A 15,665-nucleotide genomic window follows, 5' to 3' on the forward strand; every position below is an offset into this window, starting at 1 on the left:
GCAAAACCGACCGAATTTTTCACAAAGGGAATCCGTGAATTGCCAGAAAGATGGGAAAAAGTAGTAGTAAGCGATGGACAATACTTTGAATATTAAATTTGAAACCATTTTACGTCAATAAAGTTTCAAATTTCGAAAAAACCGCACGAACTTATTCATAGTCCTATTATATAAAGGTTGTCAAAAAAGTCTTGCGGTATTTTTATTGAATTTTCAATTGTTCATAAAATTGGTTATAATAATGCGATTTAAGTCAAATATGCGCCGTTTTGTTCGATGACGAGTTCCCAACGAGATGCCAACTTCATAATGCCCCTCTTATAGAAGCTCGCTTCCCTATTGTCAAAAAACTCGGAGAGCCAATTTTCACAGGACTCTTTTGAGGAAAACTTTCGACTACCAAGCTCGTTCGCCATGGACAGAAATAGGTGGTAATCATTTGGTGCGAGATCCGGACTATACGGTGGATGCAAAAGAACCTCCCATCCGAGCTCTCGGAGCTTCTGGCTCGTCACCAAAGATTTGTGTGGCCTGGCGTTGTCCTGATGGAAGACAATTCGGCCTCTGTTGATCAAAGATGGCCTCTTCTGCATGAGTGCTGCATTCAAGCGGTCCAGTTGGCAGTACAGGTCCGAATTGAGCGTTTGGCAATAGGGGAGCAGCTCATAGTGGATGATTCCCTGCCAATCCCACCAAACACACAGAAGAACCTTCCTGGCCGTCAATCCAGGCTTGGCCACCGTCTGGGCAGCTTCACCGCTTTTCGACCACGACCGTTTGCGCTTCACGTTGTCGTAAGTGACCCACTTTTCAGCGCCAGTCACCATCCGCTTCAAAAACGGGTCGATTTTGTTGCGATTCGCATGCATCCACACGGACAAAAATGTTTTTTTGCGTCAAGTCGTGTGGCACCCACACATCGAGCTTCTTTTTGAATCCAAGCTTCTTCAAATGGTTTATAACGGTTTGATGACTCATGCCCAGCTCTTGGCCGATGCTACGGCTGCTACTATGCCGGTCTCTTTCGTTCAATTCATCGATTTTATCGCAATTTTCGACGACAGGCCTTCCGGACCGTGGCGCATCTTCGATCACCTCTGCACCAGAACGAAAACGTTGAAACCATCGTTGTGCGGTGGAAATGGAAACTGTATCGGGTCCATAAACTGTACAAATTTTATTGCCAGCATGAGATGCATTTTTGCCTTTATCGTAGTAGTACTGTAAAATATGCCGTATTTTCTCTTTATTTTGCTCCATGTTTGCGACGCTATAACTCACGAACGACTAAAAGCAAACAACAATTAATTAAACACGTGTTAGCAAGTGAAAAGAGTTTTCCAAAAAGCTCTAGCGTGAACCGATGCGACGAATACAACTAGAACTACGCGCTTGCAAAGACAAGCTTGCGGAAATACCGCAAGACTTTTTTGCCAACCTTTATATATATATATATAGTTAAAATTACTGGCTTCGATTTGCCAACCACTTAGCTACTAGCGAATAAAACAATAAAAATATTCATTGGACACATTTAGTAAACAAGGGTCAAAGAGTAGAGAAGAAACTCGAAGCAAAACTTAATAAAGTAACAAAACCATACAGGCAAAAAATATATATATAAATGTACAGCGAATGATTAATTTATAAGTAATGATGTTTCTATTTGCGATTGAATGCATAGGCACGTCACAGTAAGCAAAATTCGTGCAATATTTCCAAATTTTTAAATATTCTGGGGAGCACTTGTCTAGGCAAGCTAAAATGAGAACAAACTCGCTCAAAAGCGCTTCTCGCTCGCTTTACTTCGTTGGGCGAATAGATTAATGGCAAATAAAAAGGCGTTAATTTTTATATGGGATAGCCCCAAAATGTTAAAATCATTTACGGTACCCATTCTTGGTGTGGAATGGACACACCAGACACCTTGATGCTGTTCGAGACCTATCTAAACTTGTGCCGTATTTTATGTTCGGCACCCGGTTGCAATGCAACTCAAAATCGATTCAAATGGATTCTACGTTTCCACGTTTGGGTATGAAGCCACCACGATAATCCCCGAGGAGCCGTACATATGAATAGAATGGAGTAAACTCTGACGGCTGCTGTTCCTCGTGGCAGCAGATCAAACTTAGTAACCGAAACTACTACCAGTCGAGCTTCCATGCAGCTCTGAATTGATGTCCAGCGTAAAAATACCCCATACCACATAAAAACTGCACAACCACAAATAAACTCCACATCGTCACTGTAAAATTTATTATACTTTAACACCTACGCCAAGATTTAATTGAGCTGGACTAATTTGAGAGTACTTGCAAAAACCTCATTTTATTAATTATGCAGGTAAAATTTTCAAAAATGAAATTATTTTAAAAACCGGTATTATTCATAAAAAAACTCGATATGTGGCGGTATTTTCAAATCGGTCAATCTCACATAAATCGTAAAAATTTTGCTAAATATTTTGATAGAAGTGTTAAAATATTTATAAAAGATTTTATAATTCCGAGTAAAAATCGCGGCACCCTGTTTTTGGTGCGACACCCTAATGTATATATTTTAGGTGCTAAAGCCTACAAAAAACAATAAAAAGACTCGACTAAAGATAAGGACATTCCCACGAGAGTCGGTTCTACGTTACCAGGAACGACTTGGGCTTATATCCGGCCAACAGCATTCCTCGTACATGTATGGAGATTGTTTAAGGTATTACATCAACAACAACAACGAAAACCAATAATACCCGCTTGACTGAAAATCATAAAAGATTTTATGTAATATTAAAGCGATATCAATGAAATTGTAATTAACCCACCTACTCAATTTATGAAGCGTTATGCAACCCAAAAGGACGCGCCCTACTTGGCACAAAGAACCCTATGAAGAAACGCAGCCGCCCCTCAACCGAAATTTATCAAAAGCCTGTTTAGCGGTGCTAAGCTTGGCCAACCAACTGGTGGTCAACGCATTATACATACCTATTTTTCTGCAAATTTGTTCCAAGTTCTATATTCCACACAAAACCTATACAAAAAATCTTGACTCCTTACAAAGACAATTGACACGCCCAAATACTTTTTGATATTCCAAACATATATTTGACGAACATAACCTTCTCTTTCTCAGTCTAGTAGGGTAGAAGGGGGAGGCTTCGACATGAGGGAGGCTTCGACATTTTCAAATTTGGCTCGCATTATAACTGCTATTTCTTTCATTCCAAGAATGAACAACGGCGAAGTTGAATTCGATGCTTGCGTATGAATTGATCAGTGATTGCTTGAACGCGGTGATGAATAGATCAATTTTTTTATTTTTGGTAAGTGTACATGTAAATAGTGCGTGCAAGTATTAGTGTGTAAAAAGTGCAAATTACGACGTATAGGTTTCGTTTTTTGCCAAACAATATTATATTAGAAGTGTGATTTGGTGTTTTTGATGATGTTTTAAGAAACATAAGCAAATAGAGTTTTAAGCGGAAACTTGAAACAAGTGCACGAGGGAGGATTCGACAACGTTTTTTGGGAGGTTTCGACAAATTTTCGAAGCCTTCCTTCTGTCCTATTTTACTCACTAAATAATATTTTGCAGCTACCAAGATGCCGAATGTATATAAAAGGAAGTGTCCTGACAGAGTGATCGACGAGGATAATATGGAAAAAGCCCTGGAGGATGTTAAGAAAAAGAAAGAAACCCCTTCAAGTGCTGCTCGCAAATATGGAATAAAGCGGACAACTCTTATATCCCGATTATTAAAGCAGAAAACAAATATGGGAGTTTTACAACATTTTCAATCCAAATTTTCGTCGAACCAAGTTCTTACGGCATCGGAAGAAAGAGATTTAGCAGCTTATTTTAAAAAATGTTCAAATGTTCATCACGGACTAACTTACGACTTAGCTAGACGATTCGTTTACGAATTCGTGTCTAGATACAAAATAAAACATCCAGCAAACTGGGACAAAGAAAAGAGAGCTGGGGTAGATTGGCTGAAGTGTTTCATGCATAGAAATAATGATATAAGTCTACGAAAACCTGAAAACACTAGCATATTGCGCATTTCTGGATTTTCCGAGGAAGCGGTTTCAATATTTTTTTCAAACTTAAAAAAAGTATACGAATCACACAACTTTACTTCTGATCGTATATACAACGTAGATGAGACCGGAATAACTACTGTGTTAGATTCTCCTAAAGTAAGCATTGCTCTGTTTTTGTGTTTCAAATACACCTAATATCAGTACATATATAAAAATTCTTAGGTTATTGCTGAGAAGGGAAAGCGAACGGTGTCTCAAGTCGCATCCGCAGAGCGGGGAACTTTAATAACTATGGTAGGGATTGTCAGCGGGTCTGGTAACCATATTCCACCGATTTACGTTTTCCCCCGGAAGCGAATGAACCCGCATTTTCTTAATGGATCAGTGTCAGGGTCAAAAGCACTTTTATCGAAGAACGGATGGATGAACTCAGAGCTCTTCGTAGATGTGCTTATCCATATTAGAGGTTACGCTCGCTGCACTATCGACGATCCTATACTGCTTTTAATGGACAATCATGTTTCGCACTGCAGCCTAGAAAGCATCATTTATAGTCGCGATAACGGAATATGTCTAGTTTCTTTTCCACCACATACCTCACATAAACTTCAACCACTGGATGTATCAGTTTTTGGACCTTTCAAAAAATATTGTAAACAATCCTTTAACGATTTTATGGTAAATAATCCTGGAAAAAAAATATACATTTCACATATCGCAGAGCTTACAAAAAATCCATTTTTGAGAGCTTTTTCTCCCGAAAACATTGTAAAAGGATTTTCAGCCACTGGGATATTTCCTTACAATTCATTAATCTTTCCTCAGTCAGACTTTTCCCACTCCGAAATCGAATTAAACTCTGATAGTGCCGCCGAAACTCACCAAGTCGAATGCTTGTCGTCCGAGAATATTCAGAGGCCGTCATCTGAACCGATTTGTTTTTCTCCAGAAGTTATCCGTCCAATTCCCGTATTGAGGAAGAAGAAAACCTTACCCAAAAACCAAGGGAAGTCGAGAATTTATACGGATTCTCCAGAAAAGTTACGCTTAGAGGAATTGAAACAGCAAAGCATTGATAAATTTAAGTTACCAAAACTAAAGTTGTGTCAGAAAGTCAAAACACTGCGAAATCCAAAAGCTAAGAAACACCGAAGAATAAGCTCCTCACCATCTAGTGAAAACACTTCCTATAGCTTGGCTGATTCTGATAACTCATTTGACTTTGGTGAAGATCTCAGCAATGAGGAAACGGCATTGGAGGTTGCTAAAGAAATTCATGTTCAGGGCAAAGATCCTATGAAGGAACAACTATGTGTAGAGAACGAAATGCAAATTGAGGAAAACAAATTTGTACTGGTTAAATTCACAGACAAAGCCGATTTCTTTTACATTGGTGTAGTTGTAGAAGTGGGAATTACTACGTGCATAGTAAAATTTTTAAGACGGCAGCTCAAAACACAACTATTTTATGAACCCCTTAGTGAAGACAAAAGCTTGGTTTCAAAGCAGGACATATTGCGTACTTTGCCAACACCTGAACATCCCCCAGGAACTTCACGGGTGAACAGCAAATTTATTTTTGACTGCGACTTTTCGAATTTAGATGTGCGTTAAAGTATGTAATGTTATAAGTAATTTTAATGGATAAAATGTATTTATGAATTGAAATGAGAGAATTGCATTGAATTAAATGTTATAAGTAGTGCTAGTGGATAAGATGTATTTTTGAATTGAAATATAAAACACATAATATGCAAACTCGTTTGAAATTTTTATTATACGGAATATATTTTCCAAAAATTCCACTTAAAATTTATATTTTACTTATATGTTTTATAAGTGTAGAAGCCTCCCCTTCGCTGTCGAAGGCTCCCATGAGGCTGACGAAGCCTCCCTGAAAGTGGGAGGTTTCGTCAAATATTCCCGTGATAGTTTTTTGATTAAAAGGTTGAAAAAAAATTAAATAAGAAAAGTAACGACAAATTGAGAGTGGCACAAACATGCATAAAATCAATAATTATGAAAGAAAATAACTGCTTCGTACTCCAGTTTCTCTAAAAACAGTATTGTTCCTTAACCTGTCGAAGCCTCCCCCTTCTACCCTATTATATTATAATTGAAGAAAGCAAGCAAAAACGCTGTTTGACTTAACATTGAAGTAACACTACGCTCCTTCTGACATACATAGCCTGCAAGTGTGGCTTCCGTTTCGTTGGAGAAAGCATCAATTCTACCCATATTAGATGCCGCACTTCAATCAAAAATTATTAGAAGGGGATGTACTAACAACACACAAGCTAAAAATATTCCATCTCCCAATCCATTGGTGCCGTCGAAACAGCAGACACGGATTCATAGCCCATTGCGATGCTGTGTGGGGAACTTATGCTCATAACACTTAATGATAGAAAAGAGATCACTAGTAGCGGTCGCCTCTCAGCCTTTAATTAGAAAGCTCAGAGTACGTTTTTACCAAGTAAAAATTTCTCTTCAAAACGTATGCGCCGCTTGTATTTGTGCGTCTCAATTCTAAGCAATGCTGTAGCATAGAATAGAACTTTCCGGTATCACGCATACTTATAATTAAAAAAAATAATAATTAAATTTTAATCAATATTAATATTTTTTTTTAAATCAATATTGAAAAGATATTTCCTATTGAGTAGAATTACTCATACGTCTTTATAGTATATACTATATGTATGTGTGTGACTATTGGTACTAAAATATGTACTTAGCTTTATCAGTTAGCACCTAATTTATGTGAAGAAATACATTTTCCAAACTTCTGAACTTTTTCACAATTTTAATCACCTAAAATACTAAATAAATACATGACACATTTTTTATTTTAAATATGAGTATTGTTTGGTAACGGCTTATAGGCTGCGGGTTCACGCAGACATCGCGTTGCGCGCACACGTCAATCACGTGACTTAAGCATGCCTAAACAGTTTGTAAGTAACATAAATTGTGTTGCTTTTTGAGATTTTATGTTTCTTAAATTCTGTAGTATGACGGAAAAAAAGCTTAAATTGAGTTAAGGTAGAAATGAGATTAACGATTAAGGCACAGTAGAACTTTTTTCCGTGACGCGTCATTACAGAAATCGAAACATCTATCAAAAAATATTCTATACTTCTGGCTATTCACATATGCCAGGTGGCGTGAAATTAAGCACCCCATCGGCAATTGTTTTAATTTCGGAAATGGCGTCATAAGTCACTCAAATTTGGCACTTCTGAGATAGGCAGCTGCAGTATAAAAACATACAAACAATGGAGCGTAAAAGTCAAAATAAAGTTTTTCATCGTTCAACATCTTTTTGCTTATTAAGTAAAAAAGTTATTCGAAAACAACATTGGATGATTAATTTTGAGCCACCTTGTATATGCAATTGAAAAAATATTTTTGTTCACCGTAAATGTAAACAGCCCGCCGTAGCCGAATGAGTTGGTGCGTGACTACCAAAATGCAGGAAAATTTTTTTCTAATAGCGGTCGCCCCTCGGTAGGCAATGGCAAACCTCCGAGTGTATTTATGCCGTGAAAAATCTCCTCATAAAAATGTATGCCGTTCGAAGTCGGGTTGAAAGTGTAGGTCCCTCCATTTGTGGAACAACATCAAGACGCACTCCACAAATAGGAGGAGGAGCTTCGGCCAAACACCCAAAAAGGGTGTACGCGCCAATTATATATATATAAGGCCGGGTCGATTTGTGGGGAGGCAAAAAAATCGCCCATTGCTCTGTGAAAATCATATTCTAGGGATCAAAATAAGAAACTTTGCCGAAGGAACCATACCTCTAAAACGAGTTCTGATGTCCCCCAATTTGGGTCGAACTTTTTAGTTTCTTTTCTATAACTCACTTAAATTAATTTTTTCATTTACATATGTTCTGACTAAATAAATTTCTTAAGAGAAAAAATAGATATTATTATAAATAAATAATAAATATTATTATAAATAAATAAAAATAAAGAAAAAACATTGCCATTTAGCTGATTTTTTCATGTAAAGGCCAAAAATGGTGATATTTTGAAATGATTGTATGAGGAACCCCCAGGGGAGTTCCAGGGGGTGTGCCACTGGCATGGGTGGATCGGCCGTCCAAAGTTAGTGGGGATCGGTCATACATTTGGACTCGATTGGAGCACTCTAAATGGGTCAAAGAGAGATTTTTCAAAATTTGCCCCTACCCAAAAGTTCGACCCAAATTGGGGGACATCAGAATTCGTCCAAATTTTCGATGACGCTGAAGCATAATTGAGGATCTATGCCGTTAATGTGCCGAATTATCTCATCCTTTAGCTTTTGAATTGTTGCTGGCTTATCGACGTACACCTTTTCTTTCAAATAACACCAAAGAAAGAAGTTCAACGTTGTCAAATCACATGATCTTGGCGGCCAATTGACATCGCCGCGACGTGAGATTATGCGGCCATCAAATTTTTCGCGCAAAAGAGCATTGTTTCGTTAGTTAGGACCATAAAAAGCCACTCTTGGATTATCATTCGCCCAAAGGCGGATATTCTGCTTATTGACGAATCCACTGAGGTGAAAATGTGCCGCGTCACTGAAGATGATTTTAGGTGTGGTTCACATTCAAAAACGGCCCTTGAAATTTAACCGCCCCTTATTATTTTTATTTTTTTTATTATTACATATTACTATTTTGAATTGCTATTTATTTCAATACGAATTTGTTTACATTTCCCCTTACATTTTTACAAGGCGACACGCGAGCCTGTGAAGATGAAATATTTGTAGACAAAGATATATTACTGGAATGAAATACTTATATAACAAAACGTGACTATGAGAAAATTAAAAAAAATTATAATTAGAGTTGAATCGAAATTATTGCAGGTCTTATCTCAACCTTTTTATGATAAAAAATAGTTCTTCTGGCAAGAAGTAATAATAAAAACCAGGCAAATCTGAATATATCAGGTATCTATCATTTTCAACTTAAGTTATTCTTCCATACGACCACATAATTGTAGTGCAGCATTCAACAGCAAGCGTGCAGCTAACAGGTGTATAATAGCAGCATGTTTGCTCTGATTTACTTGGCAGCAAGGCTTCTAATCACCATTCAGCTCAAAAAAACGTGTCAATCATAAAAAACAAAAAAAAAACAGTGCGTGTAGCGTAGTACACATAACAGAAGTAAAACATTCAAAGCAGACAAAGAAAGAGGGAGAGACCCGAGAGAAAATGAGTGAGAGAGAGAGAGAGAGAGAAAGAAAGAATATATACATATGTAAATAAATTCACAACATTTGCCGAGAATACAAATAGACAAAATTTACAAAAACCGGAGAAGGGTCGACCGGTGTAGGTAAACGCCGGACACAAACCGTGGCAACAACGCGCGCTACTCCGAGCGTTTATCACCCGCACAACCGCAGCGATTTCAGGACCGCAGCAAGGTAAGACCAATAAATCCGACGCCGGAATGGATAGCACTTTATAGTACGCACAAGTACTAGCCAGGAAACGAAAATAAGCACCAAAAAAACGCCCAAAAATTGGTACCAAAAAACACCTCAAACTGTTGGCAGCAAGGAAATATAACGCCAAAAAGTAGGCACCAAAAATATATTTCCTACAAGTTAGCACCAACAAACAAGCGCCAAAAAGTGGGCAGTGTTATTTCTCACTAGAAATTAGCAACCACAAGGAAAAACTCAGGAAAAATAGCCTGAAGTGTATCTAAGATATATATAAGGCATAGCTCTCTCTCTCCTTTTCCTCTCCGTTATATCTTTTTTCTCTCTCACGGAACGAAAATGCCCAAAACGTTGCAGGGCCTTGAAATTTTACTCTCCATTCTCGCTCGTCCATCGACGCCTAAGAAGTTTCACCTAAAAAAAACATTGCGTTTGCTAATCGTTTGTACTGGTATACATATTTATTTAATGAAATAAGCATTACGAGTATAAAGCATTAAAAATTAAGTATGCACTTAGCAGAACTAAATCCCTCGGCCGCTGTAGACAATGACGTTACGCGTGGCTATCACGCAGTTAGTTGCCGCACCGACACTCAATGTTGGAGTTACAAACCTTTGACTGTATTCCTGTCATAAGACGGTTTATCACAAAAAACTTGTAACAAACATATAGACTCAATGAGAAGTAAGAATATCAATTGTCAATATAATCACCAGCAGACGGGATTGGTTCATTGCATCCAGGATAGTTAGGAAACGATAAAGTTCGCCTTCTCGTTATTCGAAAACTTTAAGTCCCTAGGACCCGATTGCATTTTGGCTCTGAAAAGAATCTTTACGGCATGTCTTGGGCACGCTTATGTTCCACAAACGGGGCGTTTGGTGAAAGTTGTATTTGTCGCAAAGCCAGGCAAGGACAACTACGCTTTACCAAAAAGTTTCACACCTATAAGCCTGACATCGTCTATGCTTAAGGGTCTGGAGTGTAAGGTGGAGAAGTATATTAGGACCAGGGACCAGGACCTCTATACATAGTATGGTGGAAGGCTACAATGGTTAATTCCAGAGTAAATCCCCTAAACAGGCTACAGAGAAGTGTGTGCTTGGGTATCACAGGTGCCATGAGTATGACACCTGCTGATGCCCTTAATGCCATTCTGAACTTGCAGCCTCTAGATCTTCAAATTCGAAAGGAAGCGATGAAGGCGGCGTACAGGTTCAAGTTAAACGGAGTCTGTGGAAATGAAGTAAACACTGGCCACTGTCCGATATACCACCACTTGTCGGAGCGGTGCACACTGTTCTCGATGCCAGTGGACAATCGGGTGCCTGTCGTTAGCTTCGCTAGGAAACAGTATTGGAATTTGTAGTGAGCAGTCAAGCTGCACTGAAAACACTTGATAACCCACGCTGCTCTTCGAAGTTAGTCGGTGAATGTAAGACAAAACTGAACAGTGTTGCAAAACACAACAAATATAGTCTTATTTGGGTGTCTGGACATTGAGGTATTACAGGAAACGAGTTAGCTGATAAATTGGCGAATGAAGGCTCTGCAAGTATGCCACTAGGCCCTGAACGCTTTCTAGGAGTCAATTCCGCATCGATTCAACTATGGATTGACGACTTCATGAGGTCTACCCATAGAGGACGTTGCTCTGAGTTGAACTCGTGCAGAGCAGCCAAGTGCTTTGTTAAAGAACCAAATAGGAAAATAGCGTCCTTTCTCTTAAAACTCAGCAGAAAGGACCTGAGAGTACTGGTGGGTGTAATCAAAGGACACAACGTCTGCGGTCAGCATATGGCTGCCATTGGGGTCGTAGACAGCCCGATATGCCTATCATGACTTGAGAGTAACGACACTGCAAAGCATTTTCTCTGGAGCTGTCCGGCGTTTTCCACAATCAGACTATGGATTGAGTTGCGATATACTGAGTATGGATAAAGCTCATACTCTTCCTCTTCCGGCTCTCTTAAGATTGATCAATGAATCCAAGAGATTTGTGAAAGAGTGACCTCAAACTAATTTATCCGTCTTACCACCCACTCTTTATCTTTCCTATCTCTACTGAAATCTACCTTGAATTGGACTTGTCAAACCCCCCACAAATCTAATCCAATCTAATCTAGGAATATCAACGCAGCAATCCCAAAAACTTGCTAAGAAATTCACATTAAAAACTCACTTTATGCGCTTGCATGTTCAAATTTACTAGGCAGACAAATACAAACATATATATAATCCCTTACATATACATAACTACTTCGTTTGACGTTTAAAACCACACGAGATTGGCATCGACTTTGAACGAAAACTCATACGAAGCTCGTTCTCCTTTCGGCGTCTACGTCGGCAAACAAAATGGCCGCACCAGCTGCGCTTGAACGAAAATCGGCAGGTCGATATTTGAAAGAAAAAAAAAAAAACATTGAGAACTGTAAACAGCCGAAAAGGAGAAATCAGAAATGGAAACTAGCCGAGCATACAGTTCTCCAGCATTACTCGTCTAAAACAAACGAGCGTAGAACTCGATTTAATAAATTTTCGTCTACGGCGGCCGCCATATTTTATGTTTAAATAGTAATTGAGGTTACAGAAGGGAGTGGCAAAAAAGGAACTCTGTAAAGAGAGCTCAGGTTAAAACGAATTGGCAGCCTTCGTTCTAATCAGGAACACATAAATAAATAAAATAGTATGCAAGTATTTGTTTGAATGTGTTATACATTAGCGGGTATGACATTAAATTATATGATTTTTTTATGAATTTGTATGGTCTTGAAATAAATGTAAATTATGATAATAATTGAAAAGAAGTGGGTGAAGTCCAATATTTTTTAATGACAAAATTACTTGTGTAAGAAATATAGTTTGTGATTAAGTTTTAGATTTTGGAAGTGAAAGTGGTTTAAATCGATTGTTCAGCTTTTGGTGTGCAGAAGACAGCGTCTTGCTGAATTGTTTTTATACATAATTATATTATAATAAATATATATTATATATATTCTTTAAGCATTTGTAATTGCGATTTACTTCCTGAAGTATTTTTTTTTTTTTTGTTTTGAACAAAAAAATATTTCAGCTTTATCTAAAAATATTTTTTAATAATAAGCTCAATTTTATTTATATTATATATGTAAAATGTAAGTAAAAATTTACATTTAAACTCAAATACAATATAAATTGTTAAAATTCTTATATGTTCTACCCAACTTAATACAATTATTACCGATAGTAAAGAGAAACAATACAGAAATCATGCATTTTGTTACCTAAATAAATCACTATTATTATTTTTGCATAATTATTAGCAATTACTATTGTATATTATATTGTATTATAATTAACGAACAACCCAGCAATTTGTTTTCACTCACCTTTTAAATTTTTAAATAATTTTAAATCGTTTTGTGTCACTAAGTCATCTTTGCTTTGTTAAGATTAAAACAAAATCCATTTGCGGATCTAAGTCACAACGTAAATAGATTTAAATATTTTCACCTTATGATCTAAATTATATTTTATTTCACAAGTTTTGTTTTCATTCTCATCATAAAATTACGATTTTAATTTCTTATTTGTTGTCCGATTTTTGTTGTTAATTGAAATTCTGATATTCTTTAAATATTTGCCATTGCACTTATACGCTTCATAAGCTTTGACATATGTTTCCCTTGGATTTTTTTATCGCTTAATTCTAGTGGAACAATTACTGTTTGTTTTTTTCTTGTACTGAATTGTTGTTATTTTTTTTTTTTAGTATAATCGTCTAATTTGTTGAAGTTATAATTTAATTGGCACACAATATTTAAGGCACACTTTCGACGTTAAATAATTGGAGCTGAGCTGTTGTGAAATTTCTTTCGATTAATTATTTAAAACCGAATTTCGCTTTTCAATTTCCGAAAGTGTAACAACACGTCCACACGCTGGGATCTCCTGTGAGTGAATAATTTTCGAGATGACTTCCCCGGCACACATTGGACACAAGCAGACCGTATGGGTTGGGCGAGTGTAGGCTCAAAAGCAGCAACACAGCAGCGTTACTAAATATATGAAGCATCTGTATGTACGTGTGTGTGCTCGTCTGTGCATATCAATCAGCAAGTGTTCGAACGCCTATTCGGGGGCTTTCTAACATTGCTTTAACACGACGAACAGCGGACACTAACACAAACATCGCTGCAGGCGAGAGATTGGTGAGCAGCAACAATAACAAAAATTAAGCTATATTATAAAGCTGGCGGGGGCATCGTGTAGGTTAGGCGCATTGCGGGCATGAAAAGCGAAAAAAGTTTGGGGTGATAAGACAAAACTTGAAACGTATTTATTTACGAGTACTTATTATATGAGTGATTGTACGTACATATAGGTATGTGTGTTAGTAAGTTATTTGACAGTTAATTGGTAGCGTACACGAACTATGATCGTTGTCGTCACAAATCGTATATGTTTGATATTTTAATCAGCTCATTGGTTTCATGAATTATTGATAGCACCCCAAGCGACTGTTTAGGTGAGTAAGTATGTATTTACAAATATAGATAACCAATTTCGAGGATATTAAGTGTAGAATCATGAATGAATGAAGTAGAAACAACAACGATACGTTGGCAATCACTCGGAGTAGCCAACTGATGTCTGTAAGTACCATAATATTGCTCAATTCGCTCCAACGATACCCCGCCACACACGAACTCTTGTATGGCTTGCTGCACGCTTTACGAAACTGAACTCGCCTATACGCTCGCATATATTCGGTTAATATTATATTTTTGTAGAAACATCTTGCGAAGTATATTCAACACATGCTCGTGTCGTTGTGCGTAAAATTCGCGCAGAACTTCGCTTACCGATCATCTGATAAGGCAAGCGGCCGTCCAGTTGAACGATAACTCTCCGCTGCGCACATCCACCCACTAACTGTTGACACAAATTACTTGCGATACAAATCAACGCCGGCATTTAGGGAGCGTTAATCGACCAGTCAACTCTTTCCAGTGTGTGCCACAGAAGTGATCTTTGCACCCATTGCTATGGCGTAGTAGTAGCAATTACTCAGCAGCGATCATACTAATTACCTTCAATACTTCATTATCATTAATCATAAACAGCGACGGCGGGCGCCGTTAAAAGCGCAGTAAAATTAGTGTCATAAAACATCGTTTTTTTTTTTTGTTTTTTGTTTTAATGAGGGAATCGATTGTGGAATATGGCATTTGTGATTTATAAACAACTGAACTTATTTAGACATAAAACATAATAAAATATATGTATATGCAAGTACATATATATTATATTTATTCCATAGATCAACCATACTTAGTGTCATTTGGCGCCTCAGAATTTTTTTTTATTTACATTGGACTATTTGCTTTTATTCCTTCTCTTTGAATATTTTTTATTTGACGTTAAACTATGTTCCTGTTAGCTGGAAGAAAAGAAAAGAAGGAGAGGTCACGTTTTGGCTAAGAACTTCAGTCCTATAAGTCTTCACTGCTTTATTCTGAAGGTGTGTGAGAGAGCGATCGACTATCACGTTTGCAAGCACTCTGAAGCAAAATTATCTCCATCTCGGCATGCTTATCTGAGCAGGTAATCTACCGAAACAGCCTTACATGAGGTAGAAGGGACTGTAGAGAAATCTCTGCTAAGGAACAATTCATTTTGGCGAGCTTTATAGGCATAGAGGACGCTTTCAATAATGTTCGGGCTGAGTCAATTGCCACTGTGTATCTGTATCTGAATCTCATCCCTATTAGGATGTATAAGAATTAATCCAGAGGCGGGAGTAGCCAAAATCACTAGATTTGTGCTGGTAGTTATTGTATTTACCCCACAGCAGTAAAGTTGGTAGCATATGCCGATATTGGATGGAGCATTGGCTGTTCTCAGCCAGTCTTAGAGTCAATTCTGATACAACGGAGTTGATGCTGCTATTCGCAAGAAAATAAAAACCTCCACCTTTTAGACCTCCTAGATTATACAACCTGTTTCTTAAGCTCTTGTCGGAAGTCAAGTGACTTGGTGTAATACCTGAACTCAAGCTCTATAAGCTCCATTGGAAGCAGCATATCTAAAATCGAGTTAAGAAGGCCGGTATAGCTTTCTACTCCTGGAAACGTACGGCAAAAATAGGTTTCCAAGACACGTGCAGTACTCTGCATGTACC

The 15,665-nt window shown here is 37.6% G+C and overlaps 1 protein-coding gene across 2 annotated transcripts in view; it reads right to left on the minus strand.

The window, feature by feature from the left end:
• Positions 1 to 13,426, minus strand: part of LOC129248340 (inhibin beta B chain) — a 36,759-nt gene extending 23,333 nt beyond the window's left edge. Inside the window, exon 1 of one of the 2 annotated variants that reach the window (XM_054887847.1) lies at positions 13,207 to 13,426. The gene's annotated coding sequence lies outside the window, so the exon portion shown is untranslated. Of the gene's footprint in view, positions 1 to 12,870 lie in introns of both variants that reach the window. The other variant, XM_054887845.1, reaches the window with a different exon arrangement.
• Positions 13,427 to 15,665: the final 2,239 nt, after the last annotated feature.

The sequence above is a fragment of the Anastrepha obliqua genome, chromosome 5 (assembly GCF_027943255.1).
Source record: "Anastrepha obliqua isolate idAnaObli1 chromosome 5, idAnaObli1_1.0, whole genome shotgun sequence".
Taxonomy (NCBI): domain Eukaryota; kingdom Metazoa; phylum Arthropoda; class Insecta; order Diptera; family Tephritidae; genus Anastrepha; species Anastrepha obliqua.